We start from the raw sequence: 12,364 nt of genomic DNA on the forward strand, positions 1-12,364 counted from the left end.
TGATCAGTCGTGGCCCCTGGTAAGAGGAGCTCCCCAGATCCTCACATTTGTCTGGCTCCGTCCCCAGGAAGGATCCCCCCCCTGAGCAAGCATCCATGATCTGCCCATATTAAAGCCTCCATCTCCTCCTCCACGGGTGTAGATCATCTCACTGGGGGAAGATGCCTCTGCATGTGGCATTTTCATTGATAAAAATGGGGCAAAAATGCCAGTGTGATTCCACTGAATGGGAAATCGATAGGACTCCAATATTAATTAACTGTATCTGCAGTGGGGGGCAGCCATTGCAATAAAGCGGAATGAAGCTTTTCAGCCAGAAGCTGGGGCAGGATCCGTCTCAGGGTCAGATGCCTCCATCTCCATTTCTTTTCACCATCCTCCTCCATCGATTCCTCCCTCTCAAAGCTCCTGTCTCTTCCCCTCCATCCCCACTCCGACCGAGAGATGCCGGCTGGCCTTTCTGGGGGGCTTGGTCCGGAGGGCCCCACCACGAGCTGCTGAAGGTCAGACCAACTGCTGCTTCCCGATGGGGCAGCCTCCAGAGAGTAAACAATAATTAACCTTAAATTAAAACTGGTTGTAATCTTTGATTACCCGCCTGGTTCTGTGATGTGCCAAAGCCCATTTTGTTGCTGGTTTCCTTGGAGATACCACCAGGTCTCCCCACCCCCTTCCAGCTCTGCTCCAGCTTTTTTTTTTTTAATGCAGGTTTAAAAACAGCTATTAGGAGAGCTTGTTAATCATCATACCAGGCTGCTAATAGCACTCTGGCCACAGTTAATCATAGCAAGCTACAAAGATGGTGCAAATTCTTTCAGTGGATGTCATCGCCCCCCATTCCTTCCCTCCGCTGCATCCCCTTTCCCTTTTTGAGCAGGAACATCTCCTCTACCCAAGATGAGAAATCTGGATGCGTGGTACCACTTGCCTTTTTTATTTCAGCTTCGCTGGTGGTGACACCCTCTGTGTCGGGGCAGGGCCGTGCTCCCTGGAGCCCCAGTTTGCATCGCAGCTCAACAGCAGCAGCACTGCACGTCAGGCTGTGCCATGAGGAAGGGGGATTTGGGGGGCTCAGGGCCGTGTACCAGGAGATGCAGGGCTCCAGCTGGGGATAAGCTCTCTCTGGGGGCTCAGATGCCATCAACAGCAGGTTACGGCTGCAGCCGCCTCCTTTCCCTAACATCACAGGAACTTCTGTTTTACTCATCAGTGCCCCATACTTTGGATGTGCTGTCAGCTGCACTTACAGCAGCTTCTCACCGAGAAAATCACTAGATGGGGGTGAGGCTGGTGATAACACACATTCCTGGGCTAGCTTCATCGCTGGGGTATCCTCCTCCTCCTCCCTGGAGCTCCTCCAGCTTCCTTCTGCTGTAGGTGGAGGCAGGTTTGGCCTCCAAGGGCACAAATTTGTAGATCAGTTCAACACATTATTTTTTTCCAGATTAAGTTGTCCCTTAAAGACCTTCCTATACAAGCCCAGAGCATCGTGCTGGTGCCGTCATAAACAGCTCCATCAAGACTGGAGATGTGAGGTTGCCCTGTGCAGGGCTAGTGTGAATCAGGAGTGGGACCGGTGGGGATGGATCCCCAGAAATCCCCATCCCCAGCACCTCTGGCCAGAGTGTGGGCTGCTCTGCCCTCACTGATCCCATTTAGCTGGGTTTGAACTGGGCGACCCACCTGTGTGGGTGTTAATTGTGGCTCTGGCTGCTCCTGCTGAAATGACAGATAGGGGACAATTCTGCCGGTTGACAATAATTGTTCTCCTAATTACAGCAATGACATTTACTGGAAAGCGACTGCAATCCCATTACCTTCTTATGCTAAATTCTGCGACTTTAAAATTACACTCCCTGTCTTCTTCCCCTGGTATGAAGCCCTCTGGATACAGGCTTGTTTACTGCATCTGCAACCATGCAGCATGATGGGCAGTCCTGGGGTGCCCTGCAGGAGCTGCTCCTCATTTGGGTGGGGGGGTGAATATTGATACATTTTGCATTTCTTGTCCTGCATTTCTCAGCCCTTCACCTGGATGGGGTATGCAGGAGGGTGCAGCTTGCTGTGGAGGTGACAACACCCAGGCACTGCTACCCCAGAATTAACCCATTTCATTAATCCATCGCTCCTCGCCCCCCCCCCCCAAAAAAAAAAATACCAGGGGACACCAGCTAGCATGCAGAGGGAGTTTTACAACAATATTTCTCTTTCTGTATTGCAGGTAGCCCGCTCGAGCCCATATATCCTCATTCTCCCCCCATAAACAAGCAGAAGGTGCCTGTGAATAGTTAATTTTTAAGACCCTTAATATTTTATAAATGGTTGTAATGAGCCGATGTTCTATTTTGTTTAGCTGTTTATGTGTCGTTAAGTTGGGAGGCTGCAAACAAGATACTTTAATTTAATGTGTTGCCCTCAGAAATATCTTTTAATAAATAAAGCACTATAGTTCTCCTCTGGAGAGCCAGAGTTTGGTTAAGCTGGATAAATGATGATGATGATGATGTCTTTCAATTGCTTCTTCTTTACCGCCCTCCTTTTTACATGCTTCATGCTGAACCAGCTCAAGTTAATTATTTAAAAGGGGGAAAAGCCTGATTTTCAGGATTGGGAAACCTAAAGTAGGATCATGCACAACGTTAGAGCCGTGCCCCAAAGCTGGAATTTCATCCCAGGCCATTAACAACCACCACAGTCACATCTGAGACAGAGTAAGGAAAAGGCTGGAATTCAGGCACAGAACCACTGCAGAGGAGCTGGCCCCTTCCCTCTGCGATTTGAAGTCAAAGGGGCTGGCCCACCTCCAAGGCAGAGAGGAGCAGAAGCACCATCTCCTCTTTGAATTATAGTCCTTTTTTTTTTTTTTAAAAAAAAAAAAAAAAAAAAGGAAAAAAAGATCTTTCTCCAGGACAACTGCTGGGAGGTGATCATTTTTCTTTGAGAAACTGAGGCTCCATTGTAAAACTTATGGAGAAATAAGGTCATTTGTCAATTCAAGTCATTCTCTTCCATACATAAAAAACATGGCAAGTGCAGCTTTTGTAAAATCTAAATTGAAAGTAAATAGCAAGCGGGCAGTTCTTGGTGATAAAACCGCCCATTCTGTAGATTTCTGGTACAATATTTATTTTATCCTCTTTATAACTACAAGGGCTGTCTCTGTGTGTTATTAAAGTAATGCATTTGCTTAACCTGCACTTAAATTCCCTCCCAACCTTCCCTGATTGTACATCTCACTGCTACATGTTCCCAGCCTGCTGGTCTCAGCTGGACAATTATATTAACTGCTTCTATTTGCAATTACTATGAATCATAAAGCAAGTCTGAATGGATTGTTTTTCTTTATTGAAAATGTTTAAACTTAATGCATCGCAAATGTCACAGCCATGGGGCTGCTCCTCAGCTCTTTGGGAAGTGCCTGGCTGCCTTCAGCTGCTGCTGATGGAGCATTACAGATGAAGTTTGTCATTTCCTCCACTCTGTTCATCTTTTCCCCAATAATACACTGGGGAAAAAAAGAAGAAAAAAAAAAAAAAAAAGAGAAAAAAAACCCAAAACACCTACCAACACAAATATTTCCCTTCATATCTCTATGAGACCTGGGGCTGGCAGGTGATAAAGGCATCTCGCCCCTTCCCCAAATGCCCACAGATGCTTGCAATGAGCTAAGTTGCAGAGGAGATTTAAGCCTGAGCTCATCCCAGAGCTGTTCCCTTGGGCTGCCTGCAGGGTGCTGCAGAGATGTTCTCCAGGGAAGTCTGGAGAACACCTGGGACAACCACAAGGTTACGGGCTGTGGTGAGCAGCCCTGCTGCTTCCTGTCGGGTTTTTCTGGATGCTTCTCAGCTCTACCAATCTCCTTTGGGGCTTCTCCTCTCTGTCCCCTAAAGTGCTCCACCCAAGTTGGTAGGATGAAGTTTTGGAGGTCTCCGAAGCTCCTAGCTATCTTTGGTGTCTCTTGGTGCAGAGGCAGGTGAGTGCTGAGGGGATGATGGATTTTGTCCAGCAGGAACTGGATGATGTCCCACAAAGCACTCTCATTCCCGCAACTCATCTTGCAGCCTTCAGCTGTACTTTGGTGTTGTTTTGTTTTTTTTTTTCAAGTCCAGCTAGGTCAAATTCTCCTTGTGCTGTGGGTCTGGGGTGGTTGATGTCCCTGAATTACACTGGTCTGACTGGTAAGAAAAGGAAGGTGACCTAAAACCATGGAAAATCAGGGGGAAAAGGGGTATTTCTGGTTAGGGCAGGGAAAGCTGAGCTTGGAGATGGGCAGGTTGTGCCAGTCCCCATGATTGACAAGGAGCTGGGCTTGAGGAAGAGGCTAAATTAAATTACTAAATTTTGATTTCTTAATTAATATGTTTTAAATGTCACCACAGGGTGGTTTGTGCCAGTAGCAGAGAGAGCTGATGAATTGAATACAGATGGGCCTGACCCAAATCCTGGCATCCCACAGCTCTGGGAAGGTTTGGATTTGGCTGGGACCCGTGTCTAACTTGGTCTGTCACTGTTGTCTTTTTGATTTGTGGAGCCCCAAATTGATGTTGCAGCTATGGGAAAAGCTTTGGTGGCTTGGGATGGCTGGCCTTGGGCATAGGGCTGGGCGGTAGGACACGGTCCCCTCCATCCCATGGCCCCTGGATGCTGTTGTTACATGGAGGAGCACATGGGAAGATCTTTGCAAATGCTTTGTGGTCTGGAGGAGGCTTCAAGGTTTGGTTTTCTGCATTGAGGATCTGCATTTCTGACACCGTGCAAGATTTGCAAGCCCAAGGTGGCCCTGTGCCAGCTCCCAGGGTTGCCAGCACAGTGGGCAGAGCTGCTCGCTCTGAGCTCACTCTTGCTTATGCCATAAACTGGGAGTAACTCCAAGGACGTGGGAGAGGTTGGACAGTGGATAGCCAGTCAGGATGAAGCAAAGCTGGCGGGGAGCCAAAGCAAATCCAATTTTCCTTCCACCTCTGAGACAGATATTTTTTGTGGAGTGAAGTTCAGATTCGGCTCTGCATTTTGGTTCAGCTCAGAGCGCTCCCTCTGTTTTCGTCTCGGTATCATCAAAGCCTCCTTAATAAGATTTGTATCTCCAACGCATTCATTTTCAGCATGTTGTTAATGCATCCAAAATGGCAACGTCCTACATCCCATAATAGTTGCGTTTTTCAAGAATTATATGCTTTTTTTGGTGGTTTTTAAATGACTTTTCAGGTTCAGGCAGAGCAAGATAACAGTACAGATGAAATCAATAGCATGCAGAACTGATAGAAAATTACCCAGGCTTAATAAACTTCACACATGGCTTCCTATTGCAGCTGTATATCAAAAAGAAAACAAATATAGAAGCTGTTCTGGAGAGCTGGCGAGGAGAAGTTGGTGCTGTTTGAAATAAGATGGTTATTAAAAGGGTTACAGATGATGCAGCTTTTATCTTTTCCAGGTGGTTTTGTTTCCTCCAATGCTCTTATTACATTCCCGAAGGTTGCGGGCTGTATCTAGATCTCTTCTTTTCCCTAGAAAGTCCTGCAAGGAATTGTTGCATTTCTAATAACTGTTTCCTCCCCTTGCAGATGGGCTGGGCTTGGATGCACAGTCCCTGTGCCCAGCCCTCATCATGGATATTCAAGGCAATTTTGGGGAGATTAATGCTACTATTCACCCCAAAAGCTGAGCGGCCGTCTCCTTTTGCAGCTGCGGCATCCTCTGTGCGGGTGGCAGCTGCAGAACTAGGTCCCTCACCCCCTTCCCCAGGGAGATGTGGGAGAGATCAACATACCAAAGCAATTAAAAAATAATAATCACAGACCAGTAGCAAAGGAAAAAGCATAAAAAGTGGGACTAATTTTATGACAAGAAATGAGGCTGTAAAACCAGGAGCAATTAGACCACAAAGGCAATTACAGCATTTTCAAAAGGCTCAGTGAAATTTATTTACTTCTTCCTTTTATTTCTGGAAGGCTTTTGGGGAAAGGAGACTTTCCCACTCTCCCCCTCAGTGCTGACAGGGACCTGGCACCAGGAGATTCTTTTTTTACCTCCAGATCTTAATTCTGTGTTTCTGGAGCTTAATTTTTTGGAGGAAAAAAAAGGCTGGTGCTTCTCCCTGCAGTGGAGCAGCACAAGCCATCCCTTAGGACATGGATCAGCTTTGGTTTTGTTGCCTGCTCCTCCCAACACCTCCCCAGGCAGGGATTTTTAGGTGGTTTTCCTCCTCGCAAGGAGGGATCCTGGAAATCAGGGAAGAAATGCATCCAGAGGGAAGTGTGATGGGGGGAACACCCCTGCGGCTCCCCAGCCTGTGGGTTTACATCACTTTCCTTTGCACCGTGTGGGTTTGGGAGCCAAGGTGTTGGGCTGGAGCTGAGGGCATCTGGATTTAAACCCAGGCAGTGCCCCAGGATTTCTGTGGGGTATCAGGAAAGTCTTTTGATGCAGCCATGGAAAGGAAATTTTCCTCTTGGAAAACGCTAGTCAGGACATCAACCACACCTGAAAGCTGTGTCCTTGAGCATCCTATCACTTATCTTAGGCATCACATTGCCTAAGTTACAGCACCTAAAGTGCATCTCTGGATCTCACCCTGAATCCTGGAAAACTCACTAAGTGCTCACATGTTATGAGATGATGAGTTGCCTATAACTCTCTCTAAATATGTATCTATATATATCTCCATATTCACTTAAAGGATGAAGCCAGCTGACTTGAATATTTATTGCTGTATTATTGATGCTGTGTGTTGCTGTAGCCCTGAGGTGGAGCAGGACCCTGAGCCAGCCGTGGGGTTTTGTGGTCAGTAGGGGAATGTGAAGTCTTCTGCTCCCCTCCGTGGCCTGTGACTGACTTGTGGGAGCCTTCCAATTGCTTCGTTTGGCCCCAGATTTCCCTCCTCAGCTGTGTTAAATGGGGTCACTTACAAGCACCTTGCAGAGTGTCCCTGCTCCCAGTGAGGGCAGTAAGGGAAATTAGGGAAAACCTGATTTCCACATGGTTTAGTGCCTTGGTGAGATTTTTTTTTCTAGCATTGCATCTTTATTCAACTTGAAAAATACCTTGAAAGACTTGAAAATACCCTGTGCTTTTGCTCTGCAAAATGGGTCAAGCCACGTGGGGTGGGAAGACCTTGCTGATAACATCCATAGAGCCCCCACATCGCTGCTTTATTACCCCAATGACATCCACTTTCACCTCGGTCAGCAAATTGCAGTGACTCCTAATGGCAAAGAGGCAACATAAAATCACCTTGGCTATTATTGTTAAAACCTGCCCTCTGCAGCACAAACCTGATGTACTGACTTTGGCGCTTGTCCTGCCTGGTACCTCTCCCTGCTAATAAAGATGTTGAGGTTGACAATGAAACTCTAAGAAAGCTAGTGATGCTGGAGGAGATGCATTCCTGGGTGGACCCACAAGGGTGGGTGCCCCTATTTTGGGTTCATCAATGATAGATGTCAAGATATTTTCTAAAGGAAAAATTCCCCTGCATTTACAGCTGAGAGCTGAGGCTCAAACCTGCTCCATTTCTTGATGCCCAACCTAAATTTGTCTGAATCTCTCCTGATTTCTCAAGATGATTTCCTGGTTTGTAACTAGAAGAAGATGTAAGTTTTGAAGAGCCTGTAGCCTGGGATTTACTCTGTTCCTGTTCCCTTTGAGTTGAGAACCATCAACAGTCATGGTGTGTCACAGGGTGTCTAAATTACAACGCACCATTTCAGCTGCCTAATTGGATGAATGAATTTTAGAGAAAATTAATGAATGGTGAAGAGCTCATTTTATTATTCCCCCCCACCCCACCCATGCAAATTTCTTGGCGATGTAAATCAATTGTCTGCGCTTGAAATTCATGAAGCGTTCAGGGGATCCCCACAGCTTTCCCAGCTCCCTGGTGGCTGCCTTAGGAGCTGATGGATAAATACAGCCAGCCAAAAACGTTGATTTGCTGGAATAGTTTTGCAAATGGTTCTTCAGGGTGTTTTTCCTGCTCTGCTGTCAGCCCAGAGAAGGAGGGTCTGTCATGTCCCCCCGAACCTGCATCAGCCTGAGGATGGGAGCAATGGTGGGGCACATCGAGCTCTGGTGCTCAGCTAATTGCTTTGGCCTTTTACTTGGTATAAAGTAAGACACTAAGTCTGTAAAGTTACATGTATAATTTATCTAAGATATATATTAAAAAAATACTCAAAGTAAGATACAAAGTCTATAAAGTAATAGAATAGAAAGTAAATATATCTATATATGTGTGTGTACATCTATATTTTTTTATGTATATATATATTGGGGGTTGGAACTAGATGATCTTTAAGGTCCCTTCAACCCAAACTGTTATGTTCCTTAATATGTATGTTAAAGAATTAATATATATATATAAAAACAAAGCTATGGGCTTTTATTTCATCCATGAAGGTTTAACATCCTTTTGCTTTAGAGCTGCTGACCTGTCCTGGGATTTGTTTAACTGTTGGCAGAGGGCAGGGGTGCTCTGGACGATGTTCAGTGCAGCTGTGGGGGAGGCATGGATTATTTTCCAAGTTTTCTTCAGGGCATGTTTTCTCCTTCATTTATTTTATCCTCTCTCCTGGAAAGAAGGAGCTGGTTTGGAGGGAAAGAGAAAATGGGATGGGAATGGGGAAAAGGGGGCAGGTATGGCCGGTGCCTGGGAGAGGGGTGCGGGAGGCTGACCTATTTCCCCAGTCATATGTGTATTTATACACAGGGCCAGGTGTACTTATTTCCTCTTGGATTTAACAGAGGGAAGTAAAACAGGACCCAGATAACTGACCTGGTTTAAACCAATTTGCAGAATTTAACACAGAAAAAAAAAGTCCCTCTAGATTTAAGAAACTTCAGCTGAAGTTTTACCACTTGCAACACATTCGAATCTCACCAGGTAACTTTATTTGGCTTCCTTAATGAAGGCTGCACAGCAGGGTTAATTCTGCTTTCTATGTAAAAAGATTTAGTAGTAGTTGGGTAAAACACTTCATCACTGAAGTGATTTTCAGGATGTACTCCTCTGAAGGCACAGATGTAATACCTGCTTTTAAATTCAATTAGCTCTGACTCAGTTGTGTTGCCTGAATACATTACCGCAGCTTGAGACAGTCAGTGTTATTCTTTAAAGCTTAAAAAAAAAAGGGGGGGGGGGAGAGAAAAAAAAATATTTGGAGATTTCCCTAAATGTGTTTTAATTTCCTCAATATGTCATGTGCCTTAATAGCTCCTGATGTTCCCAGCCTGGGTTTCCCCCTTCCCTGGCATCAGTTCCCCGTGCTGGCACGCAGTGGGGGGGGCTGCCGGGGTCCCAAAGGGGGAACGGATGCAGTGATGGTCAGCTTTTTCCCAGCTTTTTTTCCTCTTTTTTTGACACCTTTGTGCCTTGCAGGCTGAAGTGTTCGAGGGGTTTCCCTCCACAATTGCTGCTGACCTATCACATGCCCCAGAGCAGGTCCTGCCTCTCCCAGTACCTGTTTATTAAATTTTTATATGACATCAGAGGGAAAGGCTATTTGAAAGCTGAATTAATTAACACTTGTAAAACACTTTTAGATCCAGGGATGAAAGACGCAATAGAATTGCAATTTATTTTATAATTGAGACAATCCTGAAAGACAATGAGGTTCCTGTTGGTGTGGGATGTTTTATTTTAATTAAAGCTGGGGCTGTGCTGGGGATGTGTTTCCATGCAGCAGTGGGCAGACACCTCCTGCAAATTGTGTCCTTCCAGCAAAGTGTTGCTCTGGGGCTTGGGGCTGCTGAACTGGGAGGACTGGGTTGTTGCAGCCTGGAGGTGTGCGTGAGGAAGAGGTTTTTGCAGTGGGTAGAAAAATGAGGGCTGAATCTCACTTTTTTCCCTGCAAAGCAAGGAGGAGATAATGGGGGAACCCACTCCTCCGTTTGGGGTGGGAATAGGCAGAGCCATCACATGCCTCAGGATTGCTGGAAGTGAAGGGGGAAAATCCAAATTCATAGCAATTTATTAGCAAATATAAGTTCTTTTAAAAAAAGTGTATTTTAAGGTTATTCAAGCAATCCTAAACATCTTTTGTTGGCTTTTTCCAATCCATCCATTAATTGTTTGCCTGTTTCTCTCTGCTATAAACCATCTGTTTTATTTTTAAGTGAACGTGCTCAGGCTGCCATTCGCTCTAGGTCTCTGCTCCCAAATATTTCCCTGGGGATTTGAATGGCTTTCAGGGACACCCCCACCTTCTTCCTCCTTCTGTCTGCCCATGGCCACCATGGAGTGGTTGCTCTGTGCCTGGTGGCTTTGGCTCTTGTGGGCAGAAGGTTAATCCTGCCCTAATAAAACAAGATCTCAGCTTGCTCTGGCAAATTAATTGCCCTCAGCCAGAGGGTAGTTTAAAATATTGAACTTTTAAAATTTGATTTTCAAAGCGCCCCTGAAATGCCCCATTCCCTGGGGGCTGGGGAGCTGTGCTCTCCTTCACCATGGGGTGTTGGTTGTTGGTAGCTCTGATGTCAATTTGCACTCATTTTTGTGTTCCTGCAGGGGCAGGGGAGCCTGAAGAGCATGAAAAATCTTCAGTGCTACTGTTGAGCGCTCCTCTGGGCAGGCCAGTTCGCCTTCTGCCCCGGTACGTGCAGCGGTACTGTGGCTGAGCACAGTTCTATGGCAGTGACCCTACAAGACCCTGGAGAATCCACATACACTACAGGTGAGACTTTTAAAAAAAAATAAAATTTAAAAACCACCAAGGGTCCAAAAACCCTCCAGACAGATCCTGCAGCCTCCTACACCAAAGTCAAATCCTCCACAAATCTGGACCAGCACTGGGAGCCTCTGTTGGCCAGCAAACACCCCCCCCCTGCTGTGCTGCTGGTGGAAGGCTGAGTTAGGGCTGTCCTAGTGGTTTGGGTAGTGATGTGGAGAGGGAGGCTTCCTGGAGAGGTCACAGGTCTGCCTTTTCTCAAAATGGGTAAATATGCAGACCATAATAAGCAAAACTGGATTTTGGTCAAAAAACCCACCCACCAAACAACCAAGCAGATCCTTGTTCTCAGTGATAGACCACCAGTGGCCGTTCTTTGGTCCAGGATTCATCTTGAAGTCAAGCAGCAGCGACTGATCTTGCTGCAGATACCTTTGCATAGGGGAGAACCCAAAAAACAGAGTTCATCAGTGTGGTGTATTTTTTGATGTGGCTTTTGCCACATATTGGCTAAAACAGGGGTTTTGAAGCACCTGCAGCTCTTAGCCACCAATGCCTGAGATGGGTCCTGCTCCTGCCAAGTTCCCTGGGTGCCAAAGCTGGGATCATCAAACCTAAGTATTGCTCCTTAAAACGCTGCCTCCAGAATTTATTTCTGAAGGGCTGTTGCCAGCTCCTTGCCTGTTGTCCTGCCTGTGTGCGAGGGTGATTTCTCTTCCCAGTTTTCACTATAATGCTGAAGCTGAGATCAAAATGCTGCTCTGCAAACACCCCGAGACAACCCCAACTCCAAAGAGGGAGGCAGGGTAGAAGAAAAGAGAAGTGGAAAAGCTTATTTGATTGCTGGGGAACCTGAGGCAAGAGAAATTACATGACCTTCCCAAGACCATAGAGAAAACCTCTGACAAAAACAGAAACTGTGGTTGGATCTTCATCTCTTAATCTAAATTTGTTCTTACAGTCGGGCTGGGTTTCTCCTCCTGGGTCCGAACCTCATGAAAAACTCCAGGTCCATCTTGATGGAGCGAGATAGTTGGACTTTTTGAAATCACTTCCTCCCGTCATCACTTAATTTCTCCAAGCTCCTTTCTGCCAAAGACAGCGGGATCTCTGGCTGCTGTGTCTTGGCTGGAGGAATTCTGATTAAAACTATTTTAATAGCGTGCTATTTTTGAAAGCCTTGTGGGCTCTGCACGCTGCATACCAGATCAGAGCAAGGGCAGAGCTTCCTGCAGCGAAAAAGGGCGCGCAAAGGCTGGAGAGAGACTCTCAGTAAATCCAGCCAGAAGTGCCGCTTCTCCTAATGAGTCTCCCCGGGTTTTCTGGCTCTGAGAATCCTACAGCACTAAAGACGGAGCAAGAGACCCTGGTAGTTGTGCTGCTCTTAACAACAGGCACATAGGCTCATTGATTTAATGCAGCTTTGCTCCATAGATTATTTTTTTTAATTATTTGTAGTTGGTGCATGTCAGTCAGGGGAAGCAGGAGGCAGCAAAGCCATCCCGGCTGGGAGAGCTTGGTCAGAGACGTGGTGAAGTGTGGGGCAGTGATGGAGAGGGGTGACAATGTCAAGGAGATACCAGGAGCCACAGGGATGAGGCCTGCTGCGCTGCCAGCCCCACAGGTGACAATAAATCATATCTGCAGGGACACACCAGTGGGGCTCGGCTACTGCCATGTCTCTACTCATGGGGGCCCCC

This window comes from Falco rusticolus, chromosome 4 (assembly GCF_015220075.1).
Source record: "Falco rusticolus isolate bFalRus1 chromosome 4, bFalRus1.pri, whole genome shotgun sequence".
NCBI lineage: Eukaryota > Metazoa > Chordata > Aves > Falconiformes > Falconidae > Falco > Falco rusticolus.